General features: G+C 31.3%; 1 long non-coding RNA gene across 1 annotated transcript; it reads left to right on the top strand.

Annotated features, from left to right (window-relative positions):
- Window positions 1–8,327: 8,327 nt before the first annotated feature.
- LOC121114967 (uncharacterized) lies at window positions 8,328–11,420 on the top strand. Its single transcript, XR_011779394.1, has 5 exons — window positions 8,328–8,632; window positions 8,694–9,065; window positions 9,487–9,571; window positions 9,626–9,828; window positions 10,420–11,420. It is a non-coding gene; the product is annotated as an uncharacterized lncRNA (long non-coding RNA).
- The last annotated feature ends 6,763 nt before the right edge of the window (window positions 11,421–18,183 follow it).

The following is an 18,183-nucleotide window of genomic DNA, read 5'->3' as shown; positions in this document are numbered from 1 at the left end:
CTAATGAATAAAACAAACATGAGTTAGGAAGGTGAGACCATTAGACTTTTGTAGAATTTCACGAAAAAAACTATAATGGAACTGAAACTATCAATCAAATAAAAATATATACTGAAATTTATTAACCATATATTTTAAAATAAAGATTAAATATTTTAAAATATAAGACACCAGCTATTTATTCAGATACTTTTGTTCTTCACCTTTTGGCAGCTGGATTGTTTTCTGCTTCGTATTTATTTTTCTCATTTGCATTGTCATTCACAGAAGACACAAAGTTTTTGGCAATGGAATTAAAAAATTTCTTGGCGATTTCTTCAATAAATTTAAAAAACTAACAATGTAAACCTTCAGATTCTTCAATCTTATCAGAAAAACATGAATATATCGCATGGATTTGGAAAAGAAAAAAATAATACTTTTGTGGCTACTTCCCGAAATATGTATATTTTTTAAATTTTACAAAAGCAAGAGTACGTATAGTCAAAAATACAAGATATAATGGACAAATCAGTCCTCCCCTATCTTTTAAATCTGTATTAAATCTAAATTATGTATTTCTTTAGGGAGCTCAACAACCATATCCTGTTTTAAAAGATTTTTGCAATTGAAGCATTTCTTCCTCAATAAAAGTGCACGAGAAATATTCCCTGCACAGTAAAAAATAATGTTCTTCATTTCTTCTAAATCATAAAAAATCATTAGAAGTAACATTTCTTTTCCAATGATTTGATTTATACTCTTCACTTTGTCTTGCATTAATTTTATTTCTTTTACTACCATATTGTTAAATATTATGAGACGTTTTAACCATATTTTTTCTGACTCGAAAAATTGACGAAAGGAAACCTAGAAGTTGGCACCTGTCTGTAGAATCCAAACCTTCTTTCCTCAGGATCAGAGTTTATCTTACTGAAGTAATATAATCTAGGTCACTCACATCGAATAAAAAATGGCAAAGGTTAATCAGCCCTTAACAGTGTGAACCAATACTGTTCCAGTCATCTTTGTGAGCTTTTCATTTTTTTTTTCATATTGATTCCATTCAGTGATCTGATGTATGAAATAAACCAAAAAACAATCATAGTTCTACTAATACATTGACTCCCTTCTTTATGTATAAAGCACACTACGCGCGTTAAAGCACACCAATTTTTCACCTCCATTGGGATTGAAAGGGAAAAAGAATAATGAACATATCTCTTCCTCTTAGCTATAGACTTCCTTGATTTGTATTAAAAAATAATGAAGGGTTCAGAAAAATGAGGGCTTCAATATACAGGGTTGTGCAGAAACACATGGAGTGTCAATAAATATTATTTTAATCATTATCCTAGGAAGGTTTAGTGATTTTTTTTTTAACATTCTGGCTCAGCTATCCCTTGTGGATAAACAAACACTAATAAATACTTCGTCATTTCGTCATCATGAGTGAGCAAAAACCTAAAAATCATCATATATCCTAGATGCTGAAGTTGAGATGTACGAGAGTTATGGGCATTGTTAAGTGCTCCAAGAGCCTTGTTTTTAAGGTGGACTAGATGAAGAATGATAGAGAAGACCCCTCCAGGAGAACAGGAAGCGGAGGGCACAATTTAGATAGGGATCTGCAGTTCTTGTCCACCTTGAAGAAGAAGATCAAGAAGGGCCACCAAATTGATTAATCGCCTCGTCAATGACTTTTCGTGGCTGCTAAGACAATCAAGAGGTCCATGAAGGTTAATTTGAGATTGTTCTCATATACCAGGACCTTCCCCACCTTCTGATAGAGGTCACAAAGGCTAGAAATCTTTCAAATTTTACAACGCTGTATATGTTGTGTACAAGTTAAAAGTTTGTAGAAGAAGGTTATTCAAGCTGCAACAATAAAAAAACAAGAAAAAACATTCTGAAGGAAGAGTTTAATCTTTTTTTTTTTTTGATAAGAATAATGTAACTATTGTAAATACATTCTATGGCCCATATATTAAGGATGTTATTTTTAACTTTAAAAGTTAAAATTAATACTAAAATGATAAGGGTTATTTAGCATATTAGGTAATAATAAATCAGAATAGTTTTTATTAACAAAGTAAACATATTTAACTCCACCTACCAAGTTAAGCGGAGGTTATGGATTGGCATTTGTTTGTTTGTTTGTCATGAAAGTCACCAAAATTACAGGAAAAGTTACAAATCGATTTTGATCGAAATTAGTACGAAGGTTATATTTGTTAGACGTCATTAAATTTTGAGAGGTCAAAGATTAAAGTATTACATAATGTTGAAAATACATAATCGAAAATAACTTTGGAACATATCAAGATACAGAGCTCGAATTGGTATTTTTATGAATATTTGATAAAAATTGTTCATAAAGCAAAAATCCAGTGTCAAGATTGAAGGTCAAAGTAACACAGAAGGTCAAAAACTCATAAGCGACCATCACTTTTGAACAAATTGAGATATAGTGCTGAAATTATCTATTTATGGAAAACAATACATTTACATATACGACAGATATTAAAGTGGTGCCCAGGAATTTTTATCACAGAATAGGGTGTTGCCATTTTAAAATGATTTTGGTTGTGTGCACAATTTTAGGGGAAATAAAGGGACACTTCCATTAGGGCCCACACTTTACCTCGAATCACTAATATATTTATTATAGTTGGAGACAAAGTGGAATTGACTGTAGGAGGAATCCCTCTGACTTTTGACTTAGGAACTGTAGACGGAGGATGGACTCCGACTGACTATATTGATCTTGTGTTATTGAGAACTGAGTGATGTTTCATGAAGTTGAAAGTCATTGGCATAGACTTTGATGCTAAAATGCATCTCTACAATTAATTTACTTCCTATAATTGGAGGTGAGATCTATGGATTAAGAAATATGAGCCTCTTCATAAAAAGATGATATCCCTAAGCATCCGGTTCAAGGCTGAAAGAGTGTGGCTAGGATATCCAAATTAAAATATACGAATTCAAGAAAGCAATGGGTAGATGCAGGCCCATGTACCAGGAGATCCATCCAATCAATCAATATATTGACGATCTAACCAGAAAGTAATTTATTTACACTACACACACTGACTATATTACATACAATTTACAATTATACAATACACGCTTGAATCTCTGTTTTTCTGTTTTCAATTACCCCTTTTACTTGTATCTCATTATATAGCTACCCTCATCAGCCTCGTTGTTTACGTATTCATTTACTTAAATTACAATCTTTCTAATAAACAGCCTTGGATATGGTGATAAAAATGAGCACCGTTCATGCTTTTCGTTCATGCTTTTCGTTCATATTTGAGCTCCTGCGCAGGAAATATTCAACAATCATTGGAAGAAATCTATAAACAACGTTTTGTTAGCCATTAAATTTCTTTGTTTCTTTTTTATTATTCTCCAAATATATCTTTTACCGTGAGACCAAGGGTAACCCCAAGTGGTGAATCGACGAACACATGCTCAATTTTCGCCCATAGTTAATTGGATGAACCTATACTTTTAGTCTGCTAGGTGCAGTGAGGGCAACACAAATCCCTTTATATGTAATTTACTACGAAACCTACGTAAGTCCACAATGTACATTCAGTTGGGTAGAAAGTTCCATATGTCACAAAGAAAAATGTATATGTGACGTCATATGGTGTACCTTAAAATGACCATCTCTGGAGACTAAATGTTTTGTCGTAGCCAACTAAATTTGACCAAAATTTAATCATGCAGGTGTGATCTTGTTAAAAAATGGACAAAAAAAAACCATGATAAATTAACAAAGGAGCGTTTGAACGGATAACTGAGAAAAGTTTAAGCGGGCCCAATAATGTTTATCAGTTATATACATAAATTATACATATATGAATTATGCATGAGTACTATCTACATACTTAATGCATGAAAGTATTTTTATACTTTCTTTGTTTCTTTGAAACAATGTATGTTATCTTTAAATATTTATTTATTTCTATAAGTAATATCTTCGGCATTGACTCCTTTATCAAATACTTACCTAAACACATTATTATGAAATCATGCGTGCATGATTTAACAAATAAGCTTGATTGAGTGAATTAAAAAATAATGTTCCAGGCTATTTTCATCGTTTTGAGAGCTTAATGAGGATTTGATTGCAATTTTTGTAATGCAAAGGGGAGCTTTTTTATAAATATGTTTTAATTTATTATTATCGTTTCAAACAGAAACCTTTTTTTTATCAAAAGGTTATTAATACTGGGTGGTCCTGAATTAGAGTACCATCAAAAAATTTAATTACTCAAAAATTAAATTTTGTATTTGAATATGTAGAAATACTTATGTATGGCCTTTAATATTGTCATACATACATTTGATCAATACCTCATTCAATGTGATTGCCCTTGTTCTGAATATCTTGACAGAGATGCTTACTTATTGACTTGCAGTTGGTACGCACAATGTCTCTGGAAATGTTTTCCAGACGGTCCTGTCTCAGCCTAGAAACTGCATTGTCCTCCAGATCAACCATTTCCTACATTGCAAAGTTTACACCTAGAGTAAAGAAATCTTAAAAAGTTAAGGAAATCATTCTGAATCATCCTGTATTTTATATTATTGTTCATGTTACTTCAAATTAAACTATGAGGTAGATCACAAAATAAAGCTGATATAGGTATGATCAAGTTATTCTAGGACCCTGGAATAATCACGCATAATTTTTATTCCCACATGAGTGGAATATTAAAGGAGTAATTGATTTAAAAAAAAAGGGAAAAAAGACTGAATGTCATTTTTTACTTAATTCCTTCAAGATAGAAATATAGAGAAACATGTAAAGCTGAATTACATGTGTTTATAATTCCATGGTTTGTTTTGTTAGAGCGCGAAAAGAAAGCGTGTGCGAGACACTCAAATTAAGACCTTTATAAATGTCAGTTACCTATTTCGTAATTTTGGAATAGGAAATTGAATTACTTCTATAAGGAGGAGAACCTTCTACATTTGAAATATAATAACTGATGGGAGATTATTATAATTATATTTTAATTCATATATATATATTTCATTAAAGATTTTTAAACCATTTTACACCTAAAATAAGCGAGAATTTGTCTTTTGTAAGGAGATGTTAGCACACACATACAATTATTAAATAATGAAGGGGAAAAAAAAAGAATAAACAGCACAGGTATCAACTGGTTTTCCTTTTCTAACCGCTATAACGCTTTTTATCCATCGTATAATGTACATATATTTTCAAAATTGAAAAATTTTAACTAATGAAAAAAATACCCCATCATTTACAAAATAGGGAGAATAATTACTAATTGAATGCTTATCAACCTATACTTTTTCTTTATATTTGATTTAGACAATATTCACATACCTAACTATATTTTGATTTATGTCAGCAGTCATTTCGTATTTCAAAGTAGCCATACATTGTATGAAATCATCTCAGGCGTGGTTTTTATGCAAAACAGACAATATGTCATCCCTGGTTACACCTTTTTGTTTACATAATACGTAAATAATGTAAATAACATTTTTTTCAAATGATCCTCCTTTTCTTGTCCCTAATTGAACTTTAATATATGTTAAAAGTATTTTATTAGATCCTTACACATCCTCATACCCCAATGGTAGGGGTATCACAGTTTGAGAACCACTGGATGAGATAATAAATTAACTATTAGGATTATTTATATTTTTCTTCAATTAATATACTATTCTCGTACATAATTAATCCAAAACAAAATTAATTTTCTAAATATATCCGTTTCTGTACTATTCAGTACTTATTAATTTGATTTAATTAAAATATAACTTTTTCCTTTGGAGTAAAGAAGTTTTTAATACAGCTCTAAAAATTTTAATATTTTGAAAATCCATTTATTGAAGTTTCTATTAGTTTTGGTCATTTTTTTATTATTAAATGTTTCAACTGTGAGCTCCCAAGATGGTGTTACCTTTAATTATGATGCAGTTAGTGACGTTAACAAAAAAACTAAGTCGGAGTAAAAATATATGGTCCTTTTTCGCTATTTTTATAGTCAATTTTATATTTTAGCATAAAATAATTAAAAAATTATATACATTGAAACCTTTAAAAGTTAAGTTTTATTTTGTAAAGTTTGTTTTACATGTTGCTTTATTTCATCTTTTCACTTTCATCTATTTTAAAAACATAAAGGGTACACAATCTATCGGCCCTGCTAAAAGGATTTTTTTTTTTTTGCCAAACGCAAATTACTCTCCAACCAGTTATCAGATGAAAAGAAAGATTCTGAATGCTTGATGGATTCTGATTTATTTAATTTAATAGAATCACCTCTAGCCTCAATTAAAGTTTTTTATACGAAGTCAAAAGGGTGGGAACGCCTTCACCACTTGATTGCTAGGCAAATCCTGAAATTCCTTCTTGATGCCCCAGATAAATTTGTCTTTTGTGTTGAATGCAGGGGGTTCGGTTGGTTTGTCGTTCGATCGCATCGCTAACATAAAAAAACTATCAGATTCAGATCCATCGAGTTTGGAGGCCATAATTCGGGCGAGGTATAGTTTTCAAAATAGTTTTGGAACCATTTGACCTCTGCCCGCATTGCTGTTGCCTCAAATTCACCTTTAGAGGCCTCAAATTCCCTCCTTACCTTGTGAACAAAAGTCTCACTCTTTGCTAATGTACGATTAATTGGTATGTTTTCGGTCCCAGCGTGGATTCTAAGGAGTGCTCCGTGCCTTTTCCAAATATTAGTGACAACGAATTCGTCAGTTGATTAAACTGGTGCATGTTTGAACAAGCTATCGAAGACAAGAAAAAATCAGCTGCCTAAGTGCCTGTGTTTTCCCAATATTACACGCCAAAGTGGCGGCATAGATAGCTTGCTTAACTTGTAGATGAAGTTACTTCCACAATGATGTACTTTTTTAACTTACTACTTTTGGATCATTTTTGATATTAGCAATGGTCATTTATTCACTGAAATTATCATTAGCCCTCCATCATTTAGATTCTTCTTTTCTCTCTCCGTTTTCAATCAATTGCATAGATATTAAGACTGATAAATGATGAAATAATATTAAGACATTTTAAGGTCCATATTGTACATTTTATACAAGATTAATCGACGTTATCTCTTTTGGTTGTAAATATACTCTTCATCGTCGTTTACAACGTTTTATTATAAAAATCAAAGATTGATGTTAGAATCAACGATATAACTATGTTTTATAAATAGACAATTCATGTGTAGATTTTCCCTAATAATCTTATATTTGTACACAATTACACATTTCAATCAGGGCTTGACAGTCAAACTAGTGACTGGGAAGTAAAAAACCAGTTGGTGGCTGGTTTCTAGCCTGTTTGGCTTTGTTATAAAACTCCTTAAATACCACACATACAGAGACAATTTTGGGTTTGAATATTTAGTACAGGATCGGGCAGCAAGCCGTGGACTGTTAATTAATGTTAATATCCTCATCAATTTTTCATAACATTTATGATTATTTTTTGACTTCCTATTTAGCCATTCTTTGTACATAGGCAAACTATAATAAACATTTCGTCATGTTATCATCATGAGTTAGCAAAAAGTCAAATTATAGTGCAACTCAGATCTCCAAGTTGATGTAATTGAGGTGGTGGGGATTATGGACATTATGAAGTGCTCTTAGAGCCCATGGCGGCCAAGATCTTTCTAGGAAGAATACCTTCTGATAACTGCTTGGAGAGAAAATTGCGTTTGAAAAAAAAAAATCCTCTTACAAAAAGTCATTTACTAAAGAGAGAAAGAACTTTGTACACTACCTTTGAACTGGAGGTTGTACAAATACTTATTAATTCAAGTCTACGTCTATGTACAAAGTACATATATAATAGTAATTACTTTGAAAAGAGGAGATTAAAAATTGTACTCAATGTCCTATTATTATTTATTGCTCAAGATAAAAAATACGTCATTCATGGGACAAGTTTGACATTTTTGAGAGTGAGAAATATGTAGTAAGATTGCTCACGCGCAAATATGGAGTATACATATTTGATTTAAGAATGAAAGGAATGCTGTCGCAAGAGACACATTTCAGTATGACTCTAAATAAGTATAGGCTGCATAAGAAAATTGTAGCGTTTTTTAAGTATCATGCACAAAATGAGTATTATCAAGAACAAGACGGGATATCAGATAGGTATGTACATATGGTGTAAACCAAAAATATGGATATTCAACTACGTATAAAATCAAAGTAACATACAAGGAGAATGTACATTCACACTTGCACATGGATCTACATATATCAACTGGATCTTAATCCTAATATATTAATAACAAACACAACATTTTCTTCCCTTCCACCCCCCTAGATTTACTACGTCATAATCTATTATTTTTAATTATCAATTCTTAAGAAAAAGAGACGTCGTCGTTCCTGCATCCTTTTCTGTCTCTTCGACAGTCTTTGATGGGTTTCTCTGCTTTAGTTTTTGTTTACTCTGCTCATCCCTTCCATCAATTACTTTCCATACTCGAGTTAAGTGTTTTAAAGCTACAGATGAACATTTTTTACTCAAGGATTCTTTCCATTACTGCTCAAATAATTTTTGAGAAATATGCATATATATATTAATAGTACCTTAGTCCTAATACATCATTAATAAATAGTATAAAGAAGTATTTTATTCTGATGTACGTCTTCATTTATTTTTTCACTCTCCTTTTCAGTCTCCAGTCTGGGCCTGAAGACCTTGTATACAAATTTCTCCGACATAGGCACCCACTTGTTCTACTTATCGAGACCTTGAGAGCGTTGGTCTAGCAAGACTTACTCACCAAGAAGTCTCAGATGTCGAAATCCCAGGGCGACGATGACGAGGGACATAAATATCAATCAAGAAGTCATTGGTGATGCATTTATGGTGTCCTTCGCAACTTGGCTTTTTGGATAGACTCTGACCCCTAATCCTAATCTTGTGGAAGAGCGTAGCAGAGTACACAGCATCGTGTTATGTGTAAACATATCGGCAATACGCTGCCATTTGGCCTCGATCTCTGTTCTTTGTCGACAAATTTTTATTTTAAATATGACGTTAGAAGGTGATTTAATTACGCAAAATATAATATTCTTCTTTCTCAAATTGTATTAAAAGTAATGACACTAAAGATTGCCAAGCACGGTGGAAGGATTTTCTTATGCACATTGTATTTGATCATCATTATCCTCTAAAGAATCTAAATAAGGTCTTGTAAACAATACATATTTGTATATGTATGTCCATAATTCTTTGCACTCATTATTTTTTTTTCCCGTAAAATAAATTTAATTCATACTTATGAGTACTTGTAAAAATTTAAAATTATATCATAATAAAAACTACGTTAATTATTTGTTATATGAATAACAAAAAGTTTTTGAGTAGTGAAAAATCGGCAATATAATTATTTATGAATATGGAATGCAAATTTAATGAGCGTCTTGTACATATACCATGTGTCATATTTAAGTTCATATTTGCAGTTGTTTTTATTTTTAAATATTGGTTGTAACTTCAAAGTCGACAAAAGTGGAAGCTAAACAAATTCTTCGATGTTAGGATTTACATGTATATGGAATTAAATTATATTAATTTTCTATTTATTTATTTATATGTTTACAGGTTGATTGATTTATTATTAAAAAAATCGTCAAGGTTCTTGAAAAAAATCCCTACAGGATCAACAACTCCTACGTATTTTTTTACTGTTATTGATTTGGCTACTCCAAAGCCATTTCCGAATATTGAAACGAAGTCCACGTTATTCATATCTGTCCAAATATATTTAGCTACGTGACAACTTTTTTATCAACTTAGGGCGTTGAGTGTGTATTACTCTATAAATAAATAACCATGCAATCTCCTTGAATTTACCCTTTTAATTGAATCAACAATGTGTGAAGGGGAGAAAATGTTACATGTACGTCATGATGAAAAGTGTCAGGAAAATATGTCATTATCTATAGTATCATAAAAAGCGACATATTACATGAAGAAAAAAAAATCCGATAGGTAAGGAATCTATGGAAGCTAGCAAGTGCGTTTAGACAATAGACATTAGCAAAAATCTACTCATTTCTCTTCTTAGTATTTTTAATGTTAATGTAAAGAATTCAAATTATTTCTTGTTAAGCAGTGAATATCTCAAACATATAAAGCAAAATGACGAAAATCTTGAGTAGATTTCCTTTGTCATAGAAAAACTTTAACCCCTACAGGATGTTGATTTTGAAATATCACAAGTTACATTACTATATCACTATTCTGCGTGACATAACTATTATGTTACTATAAATTAGTTACAAATTTTACTAACTGTTTCTTTTGGTCAAATAAGTCACATTGTTTATTCACTTAAATTGATGAATTCATGGAGATTACTTAGTTAGTTATAAAGTAATTAATGATACCCTCAGCATACCTAGCGGACAAAAAAGTAGTCTCGTAGCCAACTAACTTAGGATGAAATTAGAGACTATGAGATCCTTGAGATGTTCTCCAAATAAGAACACCATATGACTATAATAAGATTATGAGTGGAAAGGAGTTGGGGTGTTTCTATCTTTCCTTGTTTTATTATAATTGTCCAATTTATAAAGAACCCTCTCAAACAAATCAATGTAAAGATAATCAAAATTATCTAAGATTAATAAGTTTAAGAAAATTCTATAGGAGGTCTAATGGCTAAAAAAGTTTGAGAAACTCTGGCTTATAGCCTACTATTGAATGAACAGATGGAGAAAATTACGTAATTGGATAGCTACAAAAAATTTAAATTTGGGTCAATTTTTCTCTCTCTTTTTTTGTAAAAAATACATTGAGGAGAGATGCAATGTGGATTGTATGAAATGTGCATTAATAATAATTGTCTCATTTAATATAATCATACCTATATTAACATTTTGCAGTGGTATTACAAGCAAAATTCAAAGACCATATGTTGAAAATATTATTTTATATGTACCAACATTTTTGAACAGTTGTGGTTTTAAATTCAACTTCATTGCTAAATGGTCACTACAACAATCGTTTTTACAGCAAATAACGCTTAGGATAAATACTTAATTGTATTTAATTTCCAGTATTGATCAATATACCACCAAATAGTTTGGTCCATTCTGCTTAAGAACAATTGTGTAAGGGCTAATATTTCTCTGGTTTATAGGCAGAAAAGTTGTTTACGAATTAAAATATTCGGAATTTCAAGTAAACAACCTAGGTAAATGTTTCTTTCAAATATATTCAAAATTACGACGTATGTAAGTCCATTTTTTTTAAAATAGATTAAATTTACGAAGACATATTGTTATGACCTTATACGTCAATATAATATAAAACTAATAAGCAAAGCAACAAATTGTAAAAATTTCCATGATTATTTTTTAATGTCTATAAAAATAAAATCTTAATTTGTTAATGATTTGGATTTAATTAAGGAGTTATGTAGCAGTAATGTAATATTTCAACAGTGAAAAGAATATACAATCCCTTTTATGCGGATATAAAATATTTGTATGTAGATTAAGGTGGAGCCTATCTTCAAAATTTTAGGGCTTGAAGGTATCAAACTATTGCTTTTAGTCTCAAAATATCATATTATTATTTTTTTCTTTTTAATGTTCCTTTAGTTGGTTATATGGAATTGCACTGATTAAGTATAAGTAAACACTAAAGTATTAGAATTACTCCATCTAACCTACGACAACCCTGATATCTATGTTTATCAAAGTGTGATTATCCAATTCAGCTGATAGAATTGAAAAATACAAAATCCTTGTACTTATTCTCCGAATAAGAACGCCATATGATCATAATTCCTTGTTTTCCGTCCCAAGCGTACGCCTAAGGAGATTATTGAGATTATGAAGCTCTCCAAATCAACTGTTTACGATATTGCAATGGTTTATAAGGAGTTTAATGGGTCGGGAATACTTAATGAAATACTTACGATCGTTTTAGGGTAATAATTGATAATAAATTAATGGAATATACGATTAAAACGAATGGAAATGTGGCCTTCTACCTCGCTGGATCTGACACCCTTGGCCTACTATGTGTGGGGCGTCCTGGAGAAAGAGTCCAATAAACATGCACATATTACTCTTGACTTCATGTGACCTTTCATTCTCGAGGCAGTGACCAACAAGAACAAGTCTGCTGCCACGTTCAGGGATACGTTAGAAACAACATGTAAGAGCAAAAGATTAGTAAACTAATTATGTGGAATAAATTGTAGCATACATTGTCTTTAAATTTTCTCAATTTTAATTAACAACCATGTACAATATAGAGAATGACTTGAATCGTTTGAAATGTGACATGACGGAATAAAAAAGACAATAGAATTTTTATTATTTTATCATCTTGTTTGAACACAAAAAATAAAGTAAATAAATGAGATTACTCTTGAAATAATTTTAATAAATACTCAAAAACATATTTCTATAAGTATTTAAATATGATGTCTACTATCATCCCATTATCACACTCCCACTATTGACGTTTGTTAGAAGCAGAAGTTCACAAAATTATGTCATTTATTTCATGTACTAAAGAGCTTGGTGAAAGTCAAGTCAACTTGATCATGTTATAACAATAAAGGAATTATATTACTATACAAAATAGTTTTTTTTAAAGAATCATTTGCTGACTAAGAGCATTTTTAATCGTTTCCCCCTTCCTTTATTTTGTAACTATATAAAAAGGATTCAAAGATCATGTTTAGTTTTATTAACAAATAAATTGTCATATGAAAAACATATTAAACAAGTGTAGGTTACATTACGTCATTATCATTATTGTGGATCATAACTTGTCATCGAAAGCAAAACAGAAAAAATACCAAAAATTAGTTGTAAGTAGGACAATACTTCAAACTATGGAACTGATACTCAATCATTGTTGTTAATTCTTCAAATTAGAATTCAACCAATCAACGTTATTTGAAACACCGGTAAGGGGAAAATAAGCAGGAAAATCGACAGCTGACAACAAATACAGAGTATATTTTAAGTCGTAGAATAGAGAGTTTTGATAGATGGTCATTATAATGGAAGTCGGCTGTTTTTTTCGACTTCATAGATAGGTGTAAATTGCTTGAGTGCATTAGTGTCACGTACGATCATGTCAACTGTTGTATGCCATCGCCCTGGTATGATATACTGGGGTTTAATTGAAATCTAAATACCTACTAACTCAATAGTTAATGAAGGCTGAAGCACCATTGTCTACGGCGTCAGCAAGTCCGAAACGTTGGAGAGGAAAAGGGCTCTGTCGAAAAGGCCAAACTGTACTCGGAGGTTTTAAATAAAACAGCCCATACTAATGGCATCAAGTCCATGAGGGCCAGATCTCGGTAATTCATACCAGACTGTTCAGAGAGCTAAAAAAAGGTGGGAGGAAAGAACCTTATGGGAGTGAAGAGGCCACATTTGACACCAGCAATGAAAGAAACCCATCTCCTCCGTTGCAAGACTATATTAAATGAGTTTATTGAGCTCTTTTGAACTATTTTTTGACAATTTTGACCCCCTCCCACTCCCTGCAGTCCAACACTACTACATCTATTGGGTAATTGTAGAGAAGAAGGTATGCAGTGTCTGCCATCGAAACACCGAGGCCCTTAAATCCTCTGCCAACCAGCACTGATACGCCATGACAAAGGAATACATCTGCAGCGGGTACATCTCCGCTGCCCTTCCGCTATGGGATCCTACATTAATGATTAAAAGAGCCAAGACACACATCGATTTATCTTTTTAATTTTTTTGAAAATTTAATGTTTATTAATATCTTGTTGAAGTTTAAAATTCAAAATGTTCAGTTTTTGATGGATCACTCGGTACCTTAAACTTATACATTCCTTTATAATCAAGAAAAAAAAAGATAAAAAAATCCTGGATTTTTATAGCATAAATACCCCGATAACGTCTGACGTCATCTCAAGTCGATAACAACCTTCTCCATAAAAACTTCCTCGCTCTATATTAAGTTATATACAACTTAATTTTCTATAGGAATAAATACTCTTGTTCCATCAATAGATCAGGGGGATCCTATGAAGATATATCTGTTTTATCTTTTCTTTTTCTCAATTTTTTTACTAATTATATCAATAACTACAGTGTATATGGAATTTGTGACATAGTAAAAAGTTTGTTAGAAAAACTTTTAACAATAGATCTATATCCTAATATCTTTATTTGATGCCTTAATCTTTCCTTTAAAAAGAGAAGGAAAGATATGATATGCTATATGGAATTGCTCACTACCTAAAAAGAGTTAATTTGAAGTTGAACCCATTAAACAAACTGTATTTGAGTCCATATATCCAACTCCAAATCAAGTTCGAGATCGTACATATCAGATTTTGATTCCAGACCTGAATACTTTAGCTTTTACCTAGTTAAATATATAGTTATGATTACAACAGAGTTAAATTTCACAGATTCATTAACATTTACAGTGCTATTTTTTTTTCTCTACCAAGTCTTTATATATTCAAACATGCACACACACGAAAAAAATATTTACACAATAGTAAACTTGTGTTTAGAATTAAACATTTTATATAAAAATTACTTTTTCTCTTGAGCACTTCCAAAATCTTAGAGATATAAAATCAAAAACACTTCGTTGTAAATAAGATAAAAAAAGTAGTAAGCAACATAACCAACTACAAAATGATATTTGAAAGGCCTGATAGTAAGACAAAATATAAAACCCCTACTTCTCAACCTGTGATATCTTTAAAATGTTATTTATACTTGCTAATGATGGTTCCAAAAAACTTTGTATATCTTATCGAAGGAGATGGGTAGTATTTAATAAGACCCTAATCTAAAGTCCAGGGTCTATCATGGACTTGAGGAATCTTGAAATAAAATGCATATAAATGTAAAGTTCTCACAAAAAACCATTGGCACTGCTGAATGTCTTTGGCTATTAGCTTTCTAATTATATGTTGTTATTGAAAAGAGGATGTCTATGCACGCACAACAAAGACAATGTATAATTAATTTGATCGTAGCGCAATGTCAAATAAAAATATTGTCAGTATCAAAAAAGTAAATATTCGGTAGTTCAATGGATCAAAAAAAGGACGAAAGATGGGAGGATCATGAATATTTTATTAGGCATTGAAGAGTAGCTGGTAAATATCGTACGGATGTACAAGATCCATCAAAGAGGATTTAACGATGTCCATGAGAAGAATGGAAATGATAGTTTTTTCACAATAACAATTTCTTGGGAGGATCTTGGAGCTTTGTTTGCCAGTCTTATATACGGGACTCGAAGAAAAGGTTATCAAAACGTTATTGAGGAATTTTTTAAAGCTATGAACAAAGAGGTCATTACATTCGACACAGGTTATAACAAGAACTATGCCATATATCTGATACTATCTACAGGGAATGTTTGCTGATATGTAATAGATAAAAAATCCAGCTTAAATAATGGTTGAGTAGACTATTGGTACGGATACAAAGAGGAAGCTCTCATTTGGCTGTTTCACTTTCATCAAATTAACTATTTGTGTACTTTAATATGCTTGAATCGACATCTTTATTTCAACAGCAGCAATTGATATATCATTTCAAAATCTACAAAATTCAGGGCACCAACGGCTTTTATAAATTTTCATATATAAGAGTACAATTTTAATTTTAAAAAGCAACAATAAATATATGCCACACTGTATTTATTGTACCATCTACGTAAAATGCGTGTGGCCTTCTTTCCCTCCCCTCCCCTCTTCTTATTCTTCTCCTCCTTCTCTTTATTCTTCGTCTTATTTTAATTAATGGAAGGTACGGTAAGGAGTCATTATTAAGTAAGACATTTAATTATTGTTTTTCTTTAAATTAAGCAGGATAAGTTTTTATGAACAAAAAAAGGGGAATGGAAAACATCGTCAGTTTATAATCATAAGAAGAATAGAAAGAAGAACATTACATTGGTTGTAGAACGTAAGCATTTTCGGTATGTTAAAAAACAGAAGGTTTGGCTGAAATCCCAATAGGTTTTGAGAATATTTGAGAGAAAAGCAGCTGAGCTTTCATAATGTGTAATTATATTAGCTACACTGCTATGGGAGGAAGGGAAATACACCCAAATCTCACTATGTAAGTAGCAAGGATATGTGTAGGATCTACTCTTATATCAATCCTCAATTCTACCTTAAGTCCAACAACACCATACAGTTATAACGAGAGATGCTATAATGATCTAAATCCTCGTTAGTGAAAATAAAAAAGTTAAGTTTATGCTAGCATCTTTTATAGACGTGATATCTGCTGACAGAATACACGATAAAAAATATCGTAACTTTTGATCGTTAATCGTTTGAGTTTGGTAAATAAAGAGAGATAATAAGGAATACAAGAGGTAATAGTGAACTATATATACTTTTTTTTTTAAATATATGATGACGAGCAATGGCGTCACTAGCGCCCTTTTTATATAAATATTAAAAAAATAAACCTAACATTATTAATTATATTATGTTGCTGGTAACTTTTGAGGCCAAGCCACGCAAACAATGAAAGCTATCATCGGCTCTTCTCACGAGGACTTCAACAACTTTCACATCCCTACTAATAACTTTTCACCATTTCATTAGTGTTACTCTCTATTATTCATGAGCACAAGCATTTCTAAATTGCTTTATGCTTCTCATCTTCAAGAATTAAATAATAATGATAACATCTCTTTAAAAAAACTAACTATAAATAAATTTGAACATAAAAAATGCTTAGGATTTACAAAAATAAGTATGGTACTATCTTTATTGTATCTCACAACTTTTTATCGGAAAAAAAAAGGAAAAAGGCTCAAAATTAATTGGTATTTGTTACTTTTTAGCCAATTCTTCCGAACTATTTGAATATTTTTCGTTTCATATTAAATAATTGTATATAACTGAACAAGGACTAATGTTGTTTTAACCAATCAAGATTTCGAAATTTAATAGATGGAAATTCCAATTGCATGTTGCCTAAATATATTTTAAATTTTATATTATTGGAATAGTTGTTCTATTGTTCATTGTAATACTGTAGTAATGCGGAGTTTTCATTGTATTTACTTCATTTGGTATCTCTCTCCTGATCCTGTTTATGTTTCCGACAATGCTTGTCTTCTTAGCTTTCGATTGCTCTGATAATTTCAAAGAAGTTAAAAAGTTGTCTGTGGTAATATTTCTACCATTTCAAGCAAATGGTTCGATAAGTGTGAGAACAACATGACTTGGCATTGATTGATTGGCTGGGCAATGATCGTATTTTCCTACAAATATGTTGTTTCGCTATCTACGACCAACTAGAATTTGATTTCAAATTTGTTTGGCTTGCTTGCAATATACTGCGTGAATGGAAATCTTGTTTTAATAGGAAAAAGTTGCTCATCAACAGTTATGTTTTGATTGGGAATATAACATGCTTTACAATTTTCAATAAATCTGCTCCACACAATAGAAAAAGGAGTCAACTTGTCATTCTTTAATCTTTGACTTCTGGTTGTTCTTGTGTGTTCAGAACGTATGTACTTTATTAATTCTTTATACCTATTTTGAGACATGATTTGGCCGAAAATTGGTGGTCCCCACATCTTCAACTAAATATAATCCACATGTTCCCCTTTTACTAGAAGTCCACGAGCATACATTATAGCCAAATTCCATATATTTTTTTCGGTAGAAAAACTCCAGTCTGTGGTCCATGTTTTAGAATGGGCCTTAACTTAATTGCATTCAATTGTTGTATCAACAATGAATTTGTAAATAAAGAAAGAAAATTCACGAATTGCATCTCATTGTACGACACGCCTCTTGGTGTAAGATGTAGGGCAAGGATCATCTTTCATTACATTATGAAAAGCAGCACGTCCAATTACAATATTTGAAGAACTGACTTCCCATTTTGTTCCATCTTTGCCTATGAAAACAGTTCCTAATATAGGTGTCATGATATCTAACATGCGTTTTTTTAGGAAGATTTCTTTCTGATGAAGTATATAAAGCTGGTGGAGGAGCACTTTTGTAACTATCAGTAAAAACCATTTCTTCAGGGGCAACTCCTCTTCTGATGAACTGCAAGGTGGTTGGATATATATGTCATCACTGCTTATTCCTATATCTTCTCCTTCAGATTCATATTATGATGTAGAATGCAGAATCTTTA

This window comes from Lepeophtheirus salmonis, chromosome 3 (assembly GCF_016086655.4).
Source record: "Lepeophtheirus salmonis chromosome 3, UVic_Lsal_1.4, whole genome shotgun sequence".
In the NCBI taxonomy this organism is placed as follows: domain Eukaryota; kingdom Metazoa; phylum Arthropoda; class Copepoda; order Siphonostomatoida; family Caligidae; genus Lepeophtheirus; species Lepeophtheirus salmonis.
This window is presented reverse-complemented; position numbering and strand designations above follow the sequence as displayed.